General features: G+C 51.0%; 1 pseudogene; it reads left to right on the forward strand.

Annotated features, from left to right (window-relative positions):
- The first annotated feature begins 8664 nt into the window (after positions 1–8664).
- LOC131502635 (BTB/POZ domain-containing protein 2-like) lies at positions 8665–10377 on the forward strand (annotated as a pseudogene).
- The last annotated feature ends 6360 nt before the right edge of the window (positions 10378–16737 follow it).

Below are 16737 nucleotides of genomic sequence, written 5' to 3' on the forward strand. Positions count from 1 at the left end.
GAAAAGAGATCCACCAGGGAGAAGGCCATGTTTCACTGCAAAGAATGCCTTTCCAAGGGGTGGTTGGCGGTGGGGGGGGGGGGGTCGGTTCAGGCGCTGTGGCCTTCGGGCAGCCCCTGTCACCGCTGAGGTGACACAGGAACTTTTGGCTGCAGGCATTTCCCAATTTTAGTGTGTCCTGGGCCCTGGAGATTGGATTTAGTGGGCCTGCGCGGGGCCCAGGAGTCTGCATTTTAATCTGCTCTCTACTTTCCGACGGAAGTGGTCCGTGGACCGATTTTTGAAAAATGCTTGGGTATGAGTCTACTCCCGCCGCCACAGACTCTCCGTGGCTGAAACAGCAGGAATTTATTCTGTTCTGTTTGTTCAGCTCTAGAGGCTGGGAATCCAAGATCAAAGCATGGGCAGGTTTGGTGTTTCCTGAGGCCTCTGTCCTCTGCTTGGAGAGGACTGTGTCTCTCCCTGTCCTCACGTGCCATGTCTCTGTGTGTCCCCATGTCTCGTTCTTGTAAGGACACCAGTGAGATTGGATTAAGCCCACCCTAAGGGCCTCATTTTATCTTAATCACCTCTTGAAAATTTTTTTAAAGTTTATTTATTTACTTTGAGAGAGACAGAGAGAGCACAGAGAGAGGGAGAGAGAATCCCAAGCAGGCTCCGTACCATCAGCACAGAGCCCGAAGTGGGGCTTGAACCCCCAAACTGCAAGATCATGACCTGAACTGAAATCAAGAGTCAGATGCTTAATGGACTGAGCCACCCAGGCACCCCCTTAATCACCTCGTGAAGGGCCCCTTCTCCAGAGGTGCTGGTGGTTAGGGCATCAATATAGAGATTTGGGGGAGGGATAAAATCGGCCCGTCGTGGGCATGTAGAAACAACAAAAACGAAGGCAGTTTTGAAGTGGTTACCAAGTTCGCTCATCTTCTCAGTAACTGCAAGAGAGAATATACCCAGGTTTAAAGAGATTATGCAGAAAGCACTGGCCGTTGGCCGCGGTGCCGGAGGCTGCCGGGCCTCGGACAGCACTGCTGGCCCCTGTTTGGGCAGGCACCTTGGCTCACCCTCTCTCCACATTGCCTTTCCTGTTGTTATTCCTCCTAGGTTTAGAAACAGCCTTTCTTCTTTCAGCATCACGGGAGAGAAGTCTTTGGCGCTGGCACCAGCGTGGCCGCCCGAGGCAGCCCTTGCTTCTGCCTCCGAGGGTGTTTCTTTCTCCAGAAAGAAGCTAGGACCCTTCACCCTCCCCATTCATCAGCACCACGGGTAATCTAATTACAGCCTTGTCTTAAAAGAGTGACTCATTTACAATTGAGACTTCTTCCTTATGAAAATGTAACATCTTGAACTATGTTTTTATGGCCCCCTTTTTTCAAAAATAAAAAAGGAAATTAATTAATTTCCTTGCACACGGGAAAAACTCATGAGGTCTTGCCGGTCGTGCGAGGAAAAGATTCTCTCTCTCTCTCTCTCTCTCTCTCTCTCTCGGCCTCCCGCTGTGTGACAGTGAAATGCTAAAATGATTTTGGCAGGAGAATATTCTCAAAGGCTGTTTTTATTTCAGCAGCAGAAGAGTATCTCAGAACGCAGGCTGCACCTCTGCCCTGTGGGGCTGTTTCTAATTGCACGAGGTGAGCTGCAGAAATCCTTCCCCCAGCCGGGTGGGGAGAAAGCGGCAAGAAACCTAAGAAAGATAATCGTGTCTGCCACACTCAGTGCTCACCACTTAAAGGAATTAACTTGTTGGAACAAAATATTTCTATGGGTGCAGAAAACTATGCATTAGAATAATGAGGCTGACCCCTTCCTTCCGCTTTGCAATCACTGGGGTTTGTTGCTTGTCTCTAATCACAACATGCTATGTTCCTCCTTGCTCACACCTCTGTCTGCGAGACTGGCTGCGAATACTTTAGATTATCACCTTCTCATTTTCAGTGTGAAATAATTGCCCAAGGATGGAAACTGACAAACAAGAATGTGGATTTCGGAAAGCAGCCCACTCCTTTCTTAGGATACCATTATGTGTCATCACCCTCTCCCATCGTCACGCCCACCCCTTTAGAAGCCAAGTTGTGCTTTTGGAGACCTGGATTGATCTGAAATACGGAAGACAGTGAGGGTACTGATATGTTTAATTAAAAACCTATTGGACGCTGTGGCGTAAGGGTATGGAGTTCTGGAGGTAAGCCTTGTGGGTTTCACTCTCGGTGCTGCCGCTTACTGGCTGTGTGGCCTTGGGCAAATTGTCTAACCTCTCTGTGCCTCAGTGTTTTCACCTATAAAAATGAGAAAATAATAACAATGCCTTATGGGATGGCGAGGGCGGAAAGAGTTAGCACGTGTAAAGTGCTCAGGACCATGATCAACATACAGCAAACACTCAACAAATGCCAGCTGTTCTATTTACGCCCTGGGAAAAGAAAGAGTGGATGCCTTCTTTCTCTCCTTCAGAAATGTTTAGTAAGCACTGTGCCTGGGGATCAGGAAAAGTAATCTAGGTCCCTGTCCTCAAGGAGCTCCTAGTTTTGTGCATGTGCCAAATGTGTAAACAACTTACTATAATACTGTATAAGACAAATTTGAATAAATGCTGAGTAAGGATAATAGAACCATCGTATGGGGGCATAAGAGGAGAAGCGCTTAATTGGACTAGAGGATCATGAATGGCATCATGAAGGAAGTGACATTTGAGCTGGACCTTGCTAGGATAAAAGGTCTCTGTAAGTAGAGAACAAAAGAAAGACGTCCCAGGGGGAGTACAAGACCCCTTCGGAGAAAGGCAAGGGTGCCTGTGAAATTGAGACAATGGAATGGAGGGGACCTGGGGCCGGAGAGGGAGTCGGAGCCTTCACCTATCCTGCAGCAACCTGGCATCCTGATTTTTTTTTTTTTCCAGGTGAAAGAACTGGAAATAATATTGCGGCATGAAGTTTTTTCCCCGTATTTTTTCCTGTGGAAGAGTTTGGGGGAAAACCGTAATGACGAGCAAAGTCCTACAGTTACCAACTCTTATTGAGCCGCAAGACCCCCCCTCCCACTCCCCAATTCTGTCCATACAGGTCACTGATTACACGCAGAGAAATCTTTGTAGTCGCCACAAAAGTGCAGCTACCTCTGGGGTACAGTGCAGCCGTTATTTAACTGTCACGTAACGTGACGACCGAGTGTCCTATTAGAGCTAAAATTTAATTGTGAAGACGGGTACCATATTTAACCGCAATCCTGGGGGGAATGTGGGTTGACAGGCTGTAATTACCCAAACTGGAACCTGGCCAGGGCACACCTACTCTTTGCCAAAAGAGCTATGGGGGCGGGGGGGGGGGGGGGGTTCAAGGCCCGCAGGCCCACTGAAGCTGCGGGTTCTGCAGGGTAGGGAATCAGCACTTGCGGCCCCACAGCGCCCCCTAACAGAGCTCAGGGCAAGCTCAGGAGCTCCGGGCAGCAGGCCCCTTCTGTCCCTCCACACTTCGCCGCCTACCCCCAAGCCCTTCCCTGCCTCCGCCTGGCTCCAGTCCATCCTGGGTTATCAGAAAGTTTCCACTTAGGGTTGCGTGGCTGTGGGTCCTGCAGTCAGGTTTGCGCTGGGTCTTATCTGTGCCTGTCTGTCTGTCTGGCCCTCTCTGGGTGTCTCTCCCCAGGTCCTGCCGTTTCTCTCTTATCATGATGGAAGGGCTTGTGCTGATAAAACAATCACCCACCAGAGCACAGCGGTTCTGATGGCCAGCTGCTGTTTCTACACAGAGATCAATTAGAGACGTCTTTTCGCTGGGGCAGTGGGCTGGTCAGGCCAGTTTACTAAAAAATCCCATTAGGAGTCTGACTGTGAAATGCATTATATTTTGGCTTTCCAATGCAGTTACTACCAGAAAAAATACAAAGTGGGCCAAGAAGAGGTGGAAATGTGGCTTGCTGATGTCACTGTAGGGTTAAAAGGGAGAAATTCCTGGGCTGCGAGCGGCCGTGTGAATAAATGTGGTCTTAATTTAAGGTTATGGATTTTTTAAAAAGCCTTGCTTTTTGTCTTCAGAAGTCTTGGCATTCATATCAGTTAAAAAATAATTTAGACAGAAAATAAATGTTGGAGCAAACTCAAATTATTATGTGCATTTTAAATAAACCTGTGTTTTCAGCTGCAGACCTAGCATATGAATAATAACATTAATAGTGATCACCGTCATTTGTCAACTGATGATCTTTTCCCTCAGACCTGCCAGGCCCTTGGTTCCTGGCTCTGCTCTTCAACTGAGCCCAAGGCCTGTCCTTCCTTGGGGGGGGGGGGGAGCTCATGATAATAGCCCCCCGCTCCCTCTGCAGAGTGGAAAGGGATAAAAGCCCGGGGTTCTTGGGGCGCCTGGGTGGCTCAGTCGGTTGAGCGCCGACTTCGGCTCAGGTCACGATCTCGCGGTCCGTGAGTTCGAGCCCCGCATCGGGCCCCTGTGCTGACAGCTCAGAGCCCGGAGCCTGTTTCGGATTCTGTGTCTCCCTCTCTCTGACCCTCCCCCATTCATGCTCTGTCTCTCTCTGTGTCAAAAATAAATAAACGTTAAAAAAAAAATTAAAAAAAAAAAAAAAAAAAAAAAAAACAAAAAACCGGGGTTCTGGTCCCAGCTCTGCCCTAATTAGCTGTGTGAACGTGGGCAAGTTGCTTCACACCTCTGGCCAGTTGTCAAAGGATGGAACGATCTCTAAGCATGAACGGCGGAGCCCATAATGTGCAAAATCAAAAAGCAATACAGGAGTGTCACCTGGGAAAAATTTTTCCCCTTTCTTAAAGATGAAAGTTCTGAAAAAAAGGAACAGATTCAAACAGCTACTTCAACAGAGGAATTATTGAACAGGGCACCGGAGGAAGTTAGATTAAGACTAATTTTTTAAAAACGTGCGGGGCGGTTTTCTACTTAGTTTCCAAGAGCACACACACATACATACACACATAGGTACCCTTTGGTCAAAGGCAAAGCCACGTAAAATGCTCACTTTTCTCCCTCTCTGGAAACAACAACAACATCAGGATATTATGTTCTGTCTAATTCTTGTAGTTGTGGAAAACTGTCCAGATACTATCAGCAGAACGGTAATATGCAAGGTTGAACCATATGAAATTTGTCATTTCTAGAGGCCAAAAAGAGTTGAATATAAGAAATTTCTTATGATTCAAACTAATATATGTGTATCTATATACATATTTATATGTAAGGTATATATATACTACACATCAAAAGGTATATATATATTATTATGTTTATATACAGTTATATATATTATTACATATCAAAAGGTATATATGTGTATAATACATAAACCATTATAAATTATATAAGGGGCGCCTGGGTGGCTCAGTCGGTTTAGCATCTGACTCGTGATTTTGGCTCAGGTCATGATCTCATGGTTCGTAGGATCAAGCCCTGCGTGGGGCTCTACGCTGACAATGGAGCCTGCTCGGGACTCTCTCTCTCTCTCTCCCCCTTTCTCTCTGCCCCTCCCCCCTCTTAAAAATAAATAAGTAAACATTAAAAAATAAAATAAATTATGTAATAATAATGTAGTCGAGAGAACTGTGATTCTTCTATATTCTTATTTTTCTAGCAAATACTTTCCCAGCCAAAGACTGGTACATTCTTCATATCCCTATCCCTAACACAGAAGGGGATGACCTAAGACTTATTAACAAAACACGCTTTGGCATCCCACGCTACATTTCTAAACATGGGCTCAGACCCCGATTTGGTCCTATAAGAATATAATCAGAAGTTGACATGTGGAAAGGTCACTTAGAGGCACTAGCAGGGATGTTGGCTCCTGGCAAAGGCGAAGGGGGCCCTGGGCACCTGGGGAGAGTGATCCCAGTGGGGCTGGGCCCAGAAGGACCTCTACACAGCTTTACTCAGACGTCCGAGGTCATAATACATATCCCTGGGGAGAGATGTGCTTTAGCAGAGTTTATTGGCAATTAATTTTTATTGGTGATTTAAAAAATTCAAAATACAAGTATTATTATACCCAATAATGATTTCAGGGAAAGCCAATGTGATAGAATGTTCCAGGACATTTTCAAAAGAAAAAGATGAGGCTACTAGGAGTAGGGAAGCTTCCTGGAATAAAGCGAGTGAAGTCCAAAATGAATAATGAAATAATGATTCCAGAGAGAAACGATCACATTTTTCAGTGATGAAAAATTTCACTTCCTTATTTTAGGTACTCATGTCTTTATTTGTTGTTTCTTCCACTTCCATAAAACAGCCGGAATAACCAGACCAAGTGCTCCCTAAAAGGTATTTTTCAATGGAGATAACTGTAAATTTTCATTGTGAAAAAAAAAATCACGAAATTATGGAAAAGTATAAAGGAACAAAATAAAAATCACCTGTAATCTCATCATTCACAAAGTATGATTGCAGAGCACACGATGTTTTTCTGCAGACACACATTTTTAAAGTGCTAAAATACCAAATCATTCCACACCTTCTGTTTCCAACTTTCTTTTTTTCATTTAGTGACATCTATGTGTCACAGACATCCTTCCATATCAATAGATATAAAGCTGCCCGTCTTTTCAAAGTGATTACATGGTATTCCACTGTATGCTTAACCAATCATCTGTTGATACGCACTTAGATCACTTACGGTTTTGCTACTATAAACCTCACCAAGATAACTAATCATTATACATCTCTGTTTACTTGTTTGATTATTCCTTAGGATTCTTTCCTAGAGGTGGAACCCGTGAGTCAAAAGACAAGGCTTTTGTTACGCCTTGCCAAGTCGCCCTCCAGAAAGGCTGTACCTATGTACAGTCCCATTAGTGGCAAATGTAAATGCCCATTTCCCCTCACTTTGCCTGGGGAGGATCAATATGTTTAATCTTTGCCGAGCTGATAAATGAAAAAATTATACTCTACAGGTTCAGTCTCGCTGGTAATTAAAGAGAAACCAAATAAAAAAAGCACCTTTTCGGTCTTCATGTAGAATTGACTCGTATTTCTTCTTTGGTGGATTGCCTACTCACGCCTTTTGCCCATTTTCCAATGTGGATATTCCTCATTTTCTTATTGATTGAAAGAGCACTTTATATATTAAGGATACTCTTCTTTCAGTTGCTGTCTATGTAAAAAATATTTTTCTCGGTTTTTCTCTTGTCCTTTAATTGGTTCCATTTTTTTTTTCTTTTCAATGCCAAACGTTTACATTGTATGTGTCAAAACAGTTCACTTTTTCCCTAAGGGTTTCAGTCTTCAGCGTCACTCTAGCGAGGCAGCATATTCCTCTGCATTTTAGTTTTCCAGTCATACTGAATTGCACTGCTTACAACTGTCTTTTCCCTCCAAAGCACATTTCTTGTTTCTTTCCAGAGGTTCTGGAGTGAAAACGGAAGGGACCTTCGAAACCAGACCAGAGGAAATATGACTATTAATAGTAACACTTGCCATTTCTATTTTCAGTGTGCTATAGGAGCACTAATTAGTAACCCCCTTAGCCTAGTCCCAAGGGTCACTCTGGCTGCCATTTACTCACTCTGCAGGATACTGTGGCATAGGGCAGGGAATGCTGTGGCATTCGTCTGGTGGGCAGCGCTCTACCTGGCCAAGACTTCAATCCAGGCTCCTGATTCCCCATCTGTGCTTAAATTAAGGTAAGGCAATTTCCTCCACACAGGCTGGCAGCTTTCCAGAACGCACTGGGCCTGCCAGGACGAGTTCTCTAGCTGAGAAGCCACTGCTGTTCCTTCCCCCTTCCCAGAAACGGGAAATCATATAATCTATAGGATGGTTTGCAACCTGGGTTTCTAACTTTGTCTTGGACCACTGAGGGGATTGTACCACTATTGAATTCACTCCTGATTTTTGACCATCCGGATGCTTACTGCAAGAGTTAGGGAAGGCGAAGTAACATGGAGGAAATGTGTGGGTGGAAGGTACCTTCTAAGTCAGTGAATGGTGTGATCCCAAGGCCGCCTTACGTGGAACTCACTCACACCATGAAGGGGGATCGGGCTCCCTCCAGTGCCAGGCACTGGGCTAGGGGCTGAGGGGACAATGAGGCTTGGCAGCTGCCACGGAATCTGGTGTGGACTGGTACGTCGAAGCTATGGACAGTATAGGCCTCTAGGGCCTGACGGAGGAGAGGTTCCTGAGGAGTGGCCTCTCTGCTGAGATCCAATAGACCCACAGGAGTTTATCAGGAAAGGGGGAATCCGGGCGCCTGAGGGAAATGAAGGCAACGTGTAAGCTTCTGAAGAGCGGAGTAGGAGGAAAGCCAGGACAGTTGGATTCGGAGGAGGTAAGGGATGATAGCAGTGTTCCTTACATTATCTTTGGAGAAGGGTTAGGGATTCGCCCCGCGCCCACGTATCCCAGACCAACACTTTTGTGATAAAATGCAATAAAATGGATTAACAAATGTTAGCGCCTTCAAAATACAAACCCCATTTTTTTTTTTTTTTTATTACTAGATTCCACAGGCAAAAGCTCCTCTGCCGAATTGCCATAAAAGTTCACCTGAGTCTTCGTTTCCGTACTCGACCTCGTGGCCGACCAGCAACAGTGTGCACACTGGTCCCGTCCGCAAAGCCCGCTTTTGGAGCGGTGCTGAGCCAGAGCTTTCTAGGAAGGGGGTGGGGTCGGCGGCGGCCACGGCGAGGTGTTGAGTCAAGGGCGGTGTGGGAAGTGTCCTTTGAATGTAGTAACAGATAGGTAGTTGCAAAGAGCAGTTTCGATGGAGTGGTTGAGACAGAAGCCAGACCAAGCGGGGTGAGGAGTTCACCAGCATTCCCAGCAACTAGAAAACACGCAAGGGGAAGACGAGGGACAACAGGAGGCGCCTAGGCCGGGTCCCTAGGCCGCCGCCCAGACAAGATGGGTAGCAGCTGCAGGCAGGTGACGTGTCAGCTGGGGTTCTAACCCCGGGGCTAATGCCAATGCCAATGCAGCACCCCCCTCCCGCGCCCCCCATCCCCGGGGTTTCCCCCGCGGAAGGGGGGGGGGGGAGGAGCAGCCTGCCGAGGAGCCAGGTGGCGGCGCTGCTGCATGGCCTGTCTACAACTGGCAGGCCCCGGAGCCCACGACGAAGGAGTGCCTGGCCTCCCTCGTCAACAAGGAGGAGCTCTGCGCCTGTGCCGTGCACTTGCTGGCCCGCCAGGGGTGCGTGCGCACTGCTTCCGGGCACGCGGAGCGGTGCTGGCAGTGGGCAGGGCCGTCTTCCACGCTGCGTTCACGGGCATGGCCGCCGCGTGCACCGACGTGGCGCTGCGGGAGGTAGAGGCGGCGGCCTACCTGGCCCTGCTCAAGTTTCTCTCCTCCCCTGAGGTCACGACCACGCGGCACACCCGGGGCCGGCGCTCCAGGCCGACCGCCTGGAGTTCCAGAAGAGCCTCAGGGCTGCCCACACGTCCGTGCCGCTGAGGCAGGTGAGACTCTTCAGTGAACCCCAGCCGGCTGGCCGGTTTCTGGAGGACGTCGGCAAAAACACTGCCGAGGTGGCCGTGCTGGCGGTGGACACAGTAGGCATTTTGGGGGGTGCGTTTGTTCAGCGCCGTTGTCCGCTGGTCCGAGGCTGAGGGTCAGCGACAGCAGCTGCAGGTTTCTCCCGAGAACAAGTGCGAGGTTCTGGGCAAGGCGCTGGCCCTCGTCTGCTTCCCAGTGATGACCATGGAGGAGTTTGCTGCAGAACCTGCGCCCAGGGCATGCTCGTGGACTGCGAGGTGGTCAAGCCTCTTCCTGCACTTGGCCGTGCATCCCAAGCTGCCTGTGGACTTCATGGACCAGCAGGGCGGAAGGAGTGCAGCAGCATCAACAGCTTCCCGCAGAGGGAGAGCCACTGGGGCTACAGCAGCACCAGCGGCCACATCAGGTTCTCCATCAACAAGAGCATTTTCATGGTTGGCCTTGGGCTGTATGGCTCCATCCACCTGGACCACTGATGACTACGTGAACGTCCAGATCATCCCCACGGTCAGCAACACGGTCAGGGCCAGAACGACAGGGGCTTCAGCTGTGATGGCTCCACCAGCACCTTCTGGGTCGTGTTCCAGGAACTGGCGGAGGTGCTGCCCAGTGTCAACTACGTAGCCCGTGCCACGCCGAAGGGCCTGGACTCCCATTAGGCACCAAAGGCCTTCCCAAGGTGACCCATGAGTTCCCTACCACGGAGGGCCAAGATGTGTCTTACCTTCTGCTATGTGGCCAGGAACAACAATGGCAGGTCCACGGAGGACAGCCACATCTCCAAGGTCATCTACACCTAGGCCCCTCAGGCCCCCAGCCCGTCCGTGGAGGTTGGCCAGGACCCTGAAGTCACCCGATACAGGTAGGCCACCCCACATTTCATGCAGAGCCCCGGTGCCCCCCTGCCATGGGGGGTTGTCCACTCACTCCTTACCACATTCCTGGGCGTCAGGAGAGAGTCTTTACTCTCCATGGTGGTGAGCGTGGCTGCTTGTTCAGAGGAGCCGGGATGTGGCCGGGGGCAGGGGTGGGGGCCACGTGAGCCAATCCCTTAGGACTTGGGATGCAGGACTGGCCCGGAGCCTCCCTGAGCCGAGGGTGCACTGTCCCTGAATCTCAGGGCCACCTGACCAACTGCCTGACCATAGGCTTTGAATGAGTTTTCATCTCGTGTTTGTTTTCGTTGAACTGCCCATGACACTGCATCTTGGATTTCTAGTTCTCTAGTAGGAGTATGTGGGAGAGGCTTCTAGTGCATTTGGTTGGGGTCTTGTGCTCTTTTGTTCCGGTCAGTTCACTGGGGATGTTTAGGCCATCCTGAGCCTGGCCCCCAGAGCACTGGCCGGAGCCCTGGAGACTAGGAGTCTTTGGGCCTGGAGCCCCCTCAGAGTCCTGAAGGCTGGCTTCCTGCCAGGCTCAGGCCCACCCAGTGGGCCTTGTGAAGGGCCATACTTGTCTAGCTTCTCTGAATGGGCCCTTCCAGGCCCCTGCAGCTGAGTGCATGGACCTCAGACCTGATCTTCCTGGGAGGGGCAATGGTGTGAGTCAGCCATGGTGGCCATGTCCCCAGCTGGCCCACCTGTACATACTGGAGCCCTGCCCCAGCTGGCCTCTGAGTGAGCACTTTGCTCAGAGGTGCTGGAGGGCGTGGCCCCTCCCCCAGCTTCCAGGTACCTCCCCACTCCCAAAGCCTGTGTGTTTCTGCCCCAATGATTCCTTCTGGAACCTACATTCTCCCCCAAGCCATGAAATAGTTTTTAAAAATAAAGAAAAGAAGTATACCTACAAACAAACAAGCAAGAAAGCAGAGACAACCCCATGAACTGCTTAGGCTTTATATTGATAAGCATCATCCTTGTTTACACAAAACGGTTGCCAAAAAAAATCTATGTTTTGACATGGAATCCAGAGACAGTAATGGGAAAAAGGGTGTGGTGTAGTAGCAAATGTATTGGTCTAAGACTCCAGAGGCCTAGAGTGTCAAGTGGGGCCAGGCAGTCATAACCTGTGTGATCTTGGGCATCATTCACCCCCCTGCCCGTCAGTTTCCTTCTCTGCCAGATGAGGGGGTTGTACAAAATCTCCGTTACTTCCAACTTTGCATTGTATGACTTCACTGTGAAATCACTGCAAATATCAATATTCCTCAAAACGGTGCGACTTTTGGTGGCGTCGCTGCATCCTGTTGATCTGGCTGGGCCTGTTCAAGAGCTCGTCCGTTGCCTGCCACCAGGTGCCAGTGGAAACGTCTCTTGGTTACAACTGGTGAGATGAACACGTGCCCCCCCCCCCCACATTTAGGACCCAGAACGTGTGCTAAGGACCCTGCACGTTCATGGTGTTAACGTAGAACCCACTTCCTGGTCCAGCCGGAAGGGAGAGGAAAGAATGTGAAGGCGTGTTCGAGCTGGTCTGGGTTTTGTGAAAGCCCCAAGTAAAGGTGCCGGCTGGGGGAGTTGGGATGTGGAGCGCAGTTATGGCTGTGGTCTAAGCTGGGCAGGGGTCTGGGAGACTCTGCAGCGGGGTCACTTTTCCTTTTCTGCCCCAACCCCTCTGAAGCGAAAGGACCGTTGGCCGGATCGTTGGTCCTCATCCTTGTTCTTTCTATAGCTGAGAACCTGCCCTGTCGTTCTGTTTATTTTTTAGTCTCTGCTATCACAGTGTCCAAATGCAGCAAATCGTGAAGTGTCGCTACAGGTCTTTCTCCCATCCGTCATGTATTATCTTTGAACATTACTCCTGGCTTTATAGACCTTCCTGTGACTGTGTTCCGCATTGTCTTCTGGGCAGAATTAGCAGAGGTGCTGCATGGCCACGGGCACAGAAGCACAGGCGCGCGCACACTATTCGGTCGGAGCAGAGGGTGGCGGTTCGGTGGGCTCAGTTAAACACCGAATCGCCACGCGCTCCCCGTAGAGTGGCTCCCTGCTGATGGGCAGCGTTGAAAGCAGGGGCTGCTTTTCACGGGTCCCCTCGTAGCTTCACGTCGTTCCCTGCCCATTAAGTAAAACTGGGACAAGCCATTTGGGTGGTTGCGGCCACATCTGGCTGGAGTGCCCAGCTGTTGCTCTTTCCTCTCCTCGGTGTTCAGTCCCCGTGATGTGGACTCATTACAGCTGTGATCGTTGCTGATGACATTAATGCACTGTGCCGCTTCTCCGTCGCACGTGCCATCTGCTCCCATCAGCCCTGTGGGGTAAGTGGTAGGTAATTGTTTCCCATCGGTAGTCCATTTTCTCAGATAAAGGATGCGAGCTTCAAAAATAAACATCCACTCTGAGTCATGGTGCCGAGGCCAGCATGGATCTGGGGGCAGCCATCCCATCTACGTGGAGTAGTGGGTGAGCCCGCTTTTCCGGTAATTCAAGTCAAAGGGCAATTTGATTCATTAACAGTGGCTCTCGGAGAGGAGGAGGTTCAGGGAGAGTGTAGAGGCAAAAAAAAAAAAAAAAAAAAAAAAAAAAAAGAAAGAAAGAAAAAAAATCCCCGAGAGTTCTTCTAAACCAGCTGGGTCAGAGCAGAGAGAAGGGGAGGGATGGCACGAGAAATTGGTGATTCATCAGCTAAGGCTCGCTAGTGGATGGGAATGAAAGGTAAGAGCCCGGGTAATTTCAACGCGGGCTTTGGCTCCACGGTCTCAGCTCTCGGCTTTGGCTTCCTCACGGAGGACCACGGGTTCCAGACCAGAGTCGGGAACGCAGAGTGCCAGGAGCGCCGGGCAGGGCTCAGAAGGTGGGCAGGCAGAGAGGGCAGGAAGGGGCGATGCCATAGAGGAATCGACAGGCCAGCTCATGGAAATTATGATGGGAGCGCACGTGACTTAGCTGCGGCCTCCCGGACTCCCAAGACGACTGGTCGGGCTTGCTTTTTTTCCCCCCCCCTTAAGGAAATTGCATCCTGCAGTTCACTTTTAACCTGCTAAGAACTGCCACCCAGCATCCTCGAGGTGACTTGTGCCTCCCCTCGGACCTCATCCCTACCTATGTCAGCTATGTATTCAGCAAATATTTGTCGAGCTCCCCCAGGATGCTGGACACCGTTCTGACGGGGGGCGTTGCTCCTGGCCTCCGGAGCTGGGCAGGCCCGGATTTGCCATTTGCTGCTTTCATCCTGTGCAAACTTGCAACCCCTCCAAACTCGGGTTTGCACACCTCTGCAAGAGGGCAGTCGTGCCGTTTTCCTGTGATTGTCATGACAGGCAAAGGAGAGGGTGCGTGGCTCAGGCCAGAGGCAGCACAGGCCTTCGGTAAACGTGGGGGCTGGAATGATGACCCTCCCTCTTTTGACACACACCGGTCCGTCCCGTCACACACGTCCCCTCATCTGTGAGGTCCTCTCGTGCCTGCTCCACCAGCCTGCCTGTTGCCCACGTCTGCTGGCTCAGGCACCGATTTCATAGCTCCTGTGCCCAGCTGCCGGTCCCCACTTTCTTTCGGGACGGCCTCATTCCTGGGTGGACGGGGTGGGGGCAGGGCTCTCCTCCCAGCGCCCCTGGGGCAGCTGAGCGGGTGGAGGGTACGCACTTCTGGCTCCTTCCCGCCAGCCCAGCGCTCCTAAGCGAGGGGAAGGAGATTCCTTTACACCAGGCTTGCTCCAGTCGCTGCCAGTCCCGCTAATTGATTCATGTTATTTTATTTTCTGTACTGGTGGTTAGGGCCTCCAGCAATTTTATGCAAATTTATGAACCTTATGCAAATGAGGGCATCCCTAGACTAATTGCACACAAAATGCGAGCTTTGTGGGTACCTCCCCCATTCAAGTGTGCCCTGACTCCTTCTCATCCCTTAAATTACTCCCAAACTCCCCTATGCCCACAAGCCCCCAAGATCAGCAGCCTCCCCCTCTGCCAGCCTCCCCACCTGCAGGCTTCTCAGTGGCCATTTTGGAATGTTTGAGGGACAACATCAGCTCTGCTTGCGAGGGCAGGAGGCTGCCAGCGTCCCAGCAAACCCTAGCTTTGGGGGACACTCCTCTCCACTTGTTTTCATTTTATGTCATTTTGATCTCATCCAGCTTCCTCTTCCAGTCCTCCCGGGACAGGTAAGACCGGCCTGCTGCAGCCTGGAACCTGCCAGAGGCTCATAGAACTGGCTTGATGTGGCCCCTTTGGGTAAGGGCAGGGTTGTATGCGACCCTCGCGTTTCCAGGGGACCCTGTCCCCAACCTTGGGCTCATTCTTGGTGCAAGAACGCTGACCACTAATCCCCAGGAAGGTGTCATCTTAGGTGAGGTTCCCTAGAAGCAGGGCCTGAGACAGGAATTTAGGCGCAAGTGACTTGTTGTGGGAGGGCTCTGGGGAGAAGCCCACGAGGGAAGCAGGGTAGGATAGGGGAAAAGCTGAGCGGGCGTGGGTTCAGCTAAGGTCTTCAGCAGGGAGCTCTGGCACCTTGAGGCAAGGGAGTGGCTTTCTGTATCACACGCCACACCCCCTTAGACGGGCATTGGTTGGCAGTCACCACAAGGGACAAGGGTGGTAATCTGCCAGGCATTTGGGGGCAAGGAGGCTCCCATCTGAGCCCCCAGCGGCTGGGGGATGGGTGACCGGCCCAAGTCGGGGGCCAGCAGCGTTTCCTACTGGTACTGAATAAAATGTCCGGACACAACCACCGACACCAAGGCCTTTACATTTCCTTTGTTTGTTTAACCTAATTTAATGTTAACATCCCTGTAAAGCAAGCATTTAAATCATACCGATTTTATAAATCTGCTAGTGCTCAGGGCAGTGTGCCACCTGCTTCCAACATCATATGACCAGTAAACCTCCTAGACGGAGGAGGGATTTGAACTTGGACTGACTTCCCTGGGAGCCTGTCCCACCTGGCAGTGGGCCAGGACTTTTGTCTCCAGCCACTTACATGTCCAAGGTCAGGCTGTGCCACTTCCGGATTCTGATTCACCTACCTGTCCTCAAGAGCCCACTTTCCCTTATTCTCCCTTTTGTATGGCTTCTTACAAATTCCCTCAGAGAATGTGTGTTGGGGGGGGGGGTTGCAGGGAGGTGGGCACCAGAGTCTTAGGGGACAGGAAGCAGAGCCAAAGCTTCTTAACCCTTCCTTCCTGCTCCTTCCTCTGCCCTTCTGTCCCATCTCCCCAACTTCAGTCCCTTTTTGGCCTCCTCCCCCCCACCTTCCCCTCCTCCTCCTCTCTCCCCTTTCTCTCCCTCCCCTCCTTTTCACAGCTCCCCTTCCTGGCCCATCCCCCTTTCCTTCTTCCCCTTCTGACACCTTTCCCTCCCCTCTGCTATCTTCCCCTCCCTCCATTTCTGCCCTTGGCACCTGCCTTCCCCCTTATCTCCTCGCCTTCCACCTGAGCCCCCAGAGAAGCTGAGGTCTGTACCTCTTGGCTCCAGCCCGATTAGATTAGCGGGCTCCGGGCTGTTGCAGAGCAGACAGCCCCTCCTCCCTGGCCCGCTGGGGTGGGGGCAGCAGGAAGGGAGGCCGGAAGGACTCAGGCTGCAGAGGCCCCTCAGACCTGCAGGTGGTACCTGGATCCTTCCCCGCGTCTCAGCGTGGCAGTCGCACTAGAGGAAGGTGCAGAGGGGGAGCTGGTGGGAAGAGGAGGCTGGCCAGAGGGGCCCGATTTATCTTTTTTTTTTTTTTTTTTTTTAATTTTTTTTTTTTTCAACGTTTTTTATTTATTTTTGGGACAGAGAGAGAGACAGAGCATGAACGGGGGAGGGGCAGAGAGAGAGGGAGACACAGAATCGGAAACAGGCTCCAGGCTCCGAGCCATCAGCCCAGAGCCCGACGCGGGGCTCGAACTCACGGACCGCGAGATCGTGACCTGGCTGAAGTCGGACGCTTAACCGACTGCGCCACCCAGGCGCCCCCCGATTTATCTTGACTCAGGGAACAGCCCCCCCCCCCGCCCCCCCCCCGACAGCCCTGGCCAGAGATGGCTAAGCAAGGAATGCGCTACAGATCCAAGGATCTGTGTGGCTTCCAGAAGGTAAAAGTAGACTGTGATGCCAGGTGCCTGCGCATCGGTGCCATACCGGCTGCCGTTTGGCCCTTTGTACAGATTGCAAGGCCATAGTTGACCTGCCTTTCTCCTGAGAGGTGTTCTCCATGCAGACCAACTGGCCAAGGAGTGTAACCGTCATTAGAGCCAGCATCACAGTAGCTCTTACCACATGTCTGGTGTTGTGCAAAATCTCCCCCTTTTACACATAAGGAAACAGAGGCACGTTGAAGTTAAGTTACACGGCTGGCAAATTGTGGAGCCAGGATTCAAACTCAGGGAAGTCTGGCTCCAGTGTGGGCCGTTAACCACCATACCGACAACCTGTCCTTGCTAA

This window comes from Neofelis nebulosa, chromosome X (genome assembly GCF_028018385.1).
Source record: "Neofelis nebulosa isolate mNeoNeb1 chromosome X, mNeoNeb1.pri, whole genome shotgun sequence".
Lineage (NCBI taxonomy): Eukaryota > Metazoa > Chordata > Mammalia > Carnivora > Felidae > Neofelis > Neofelis nebulosa.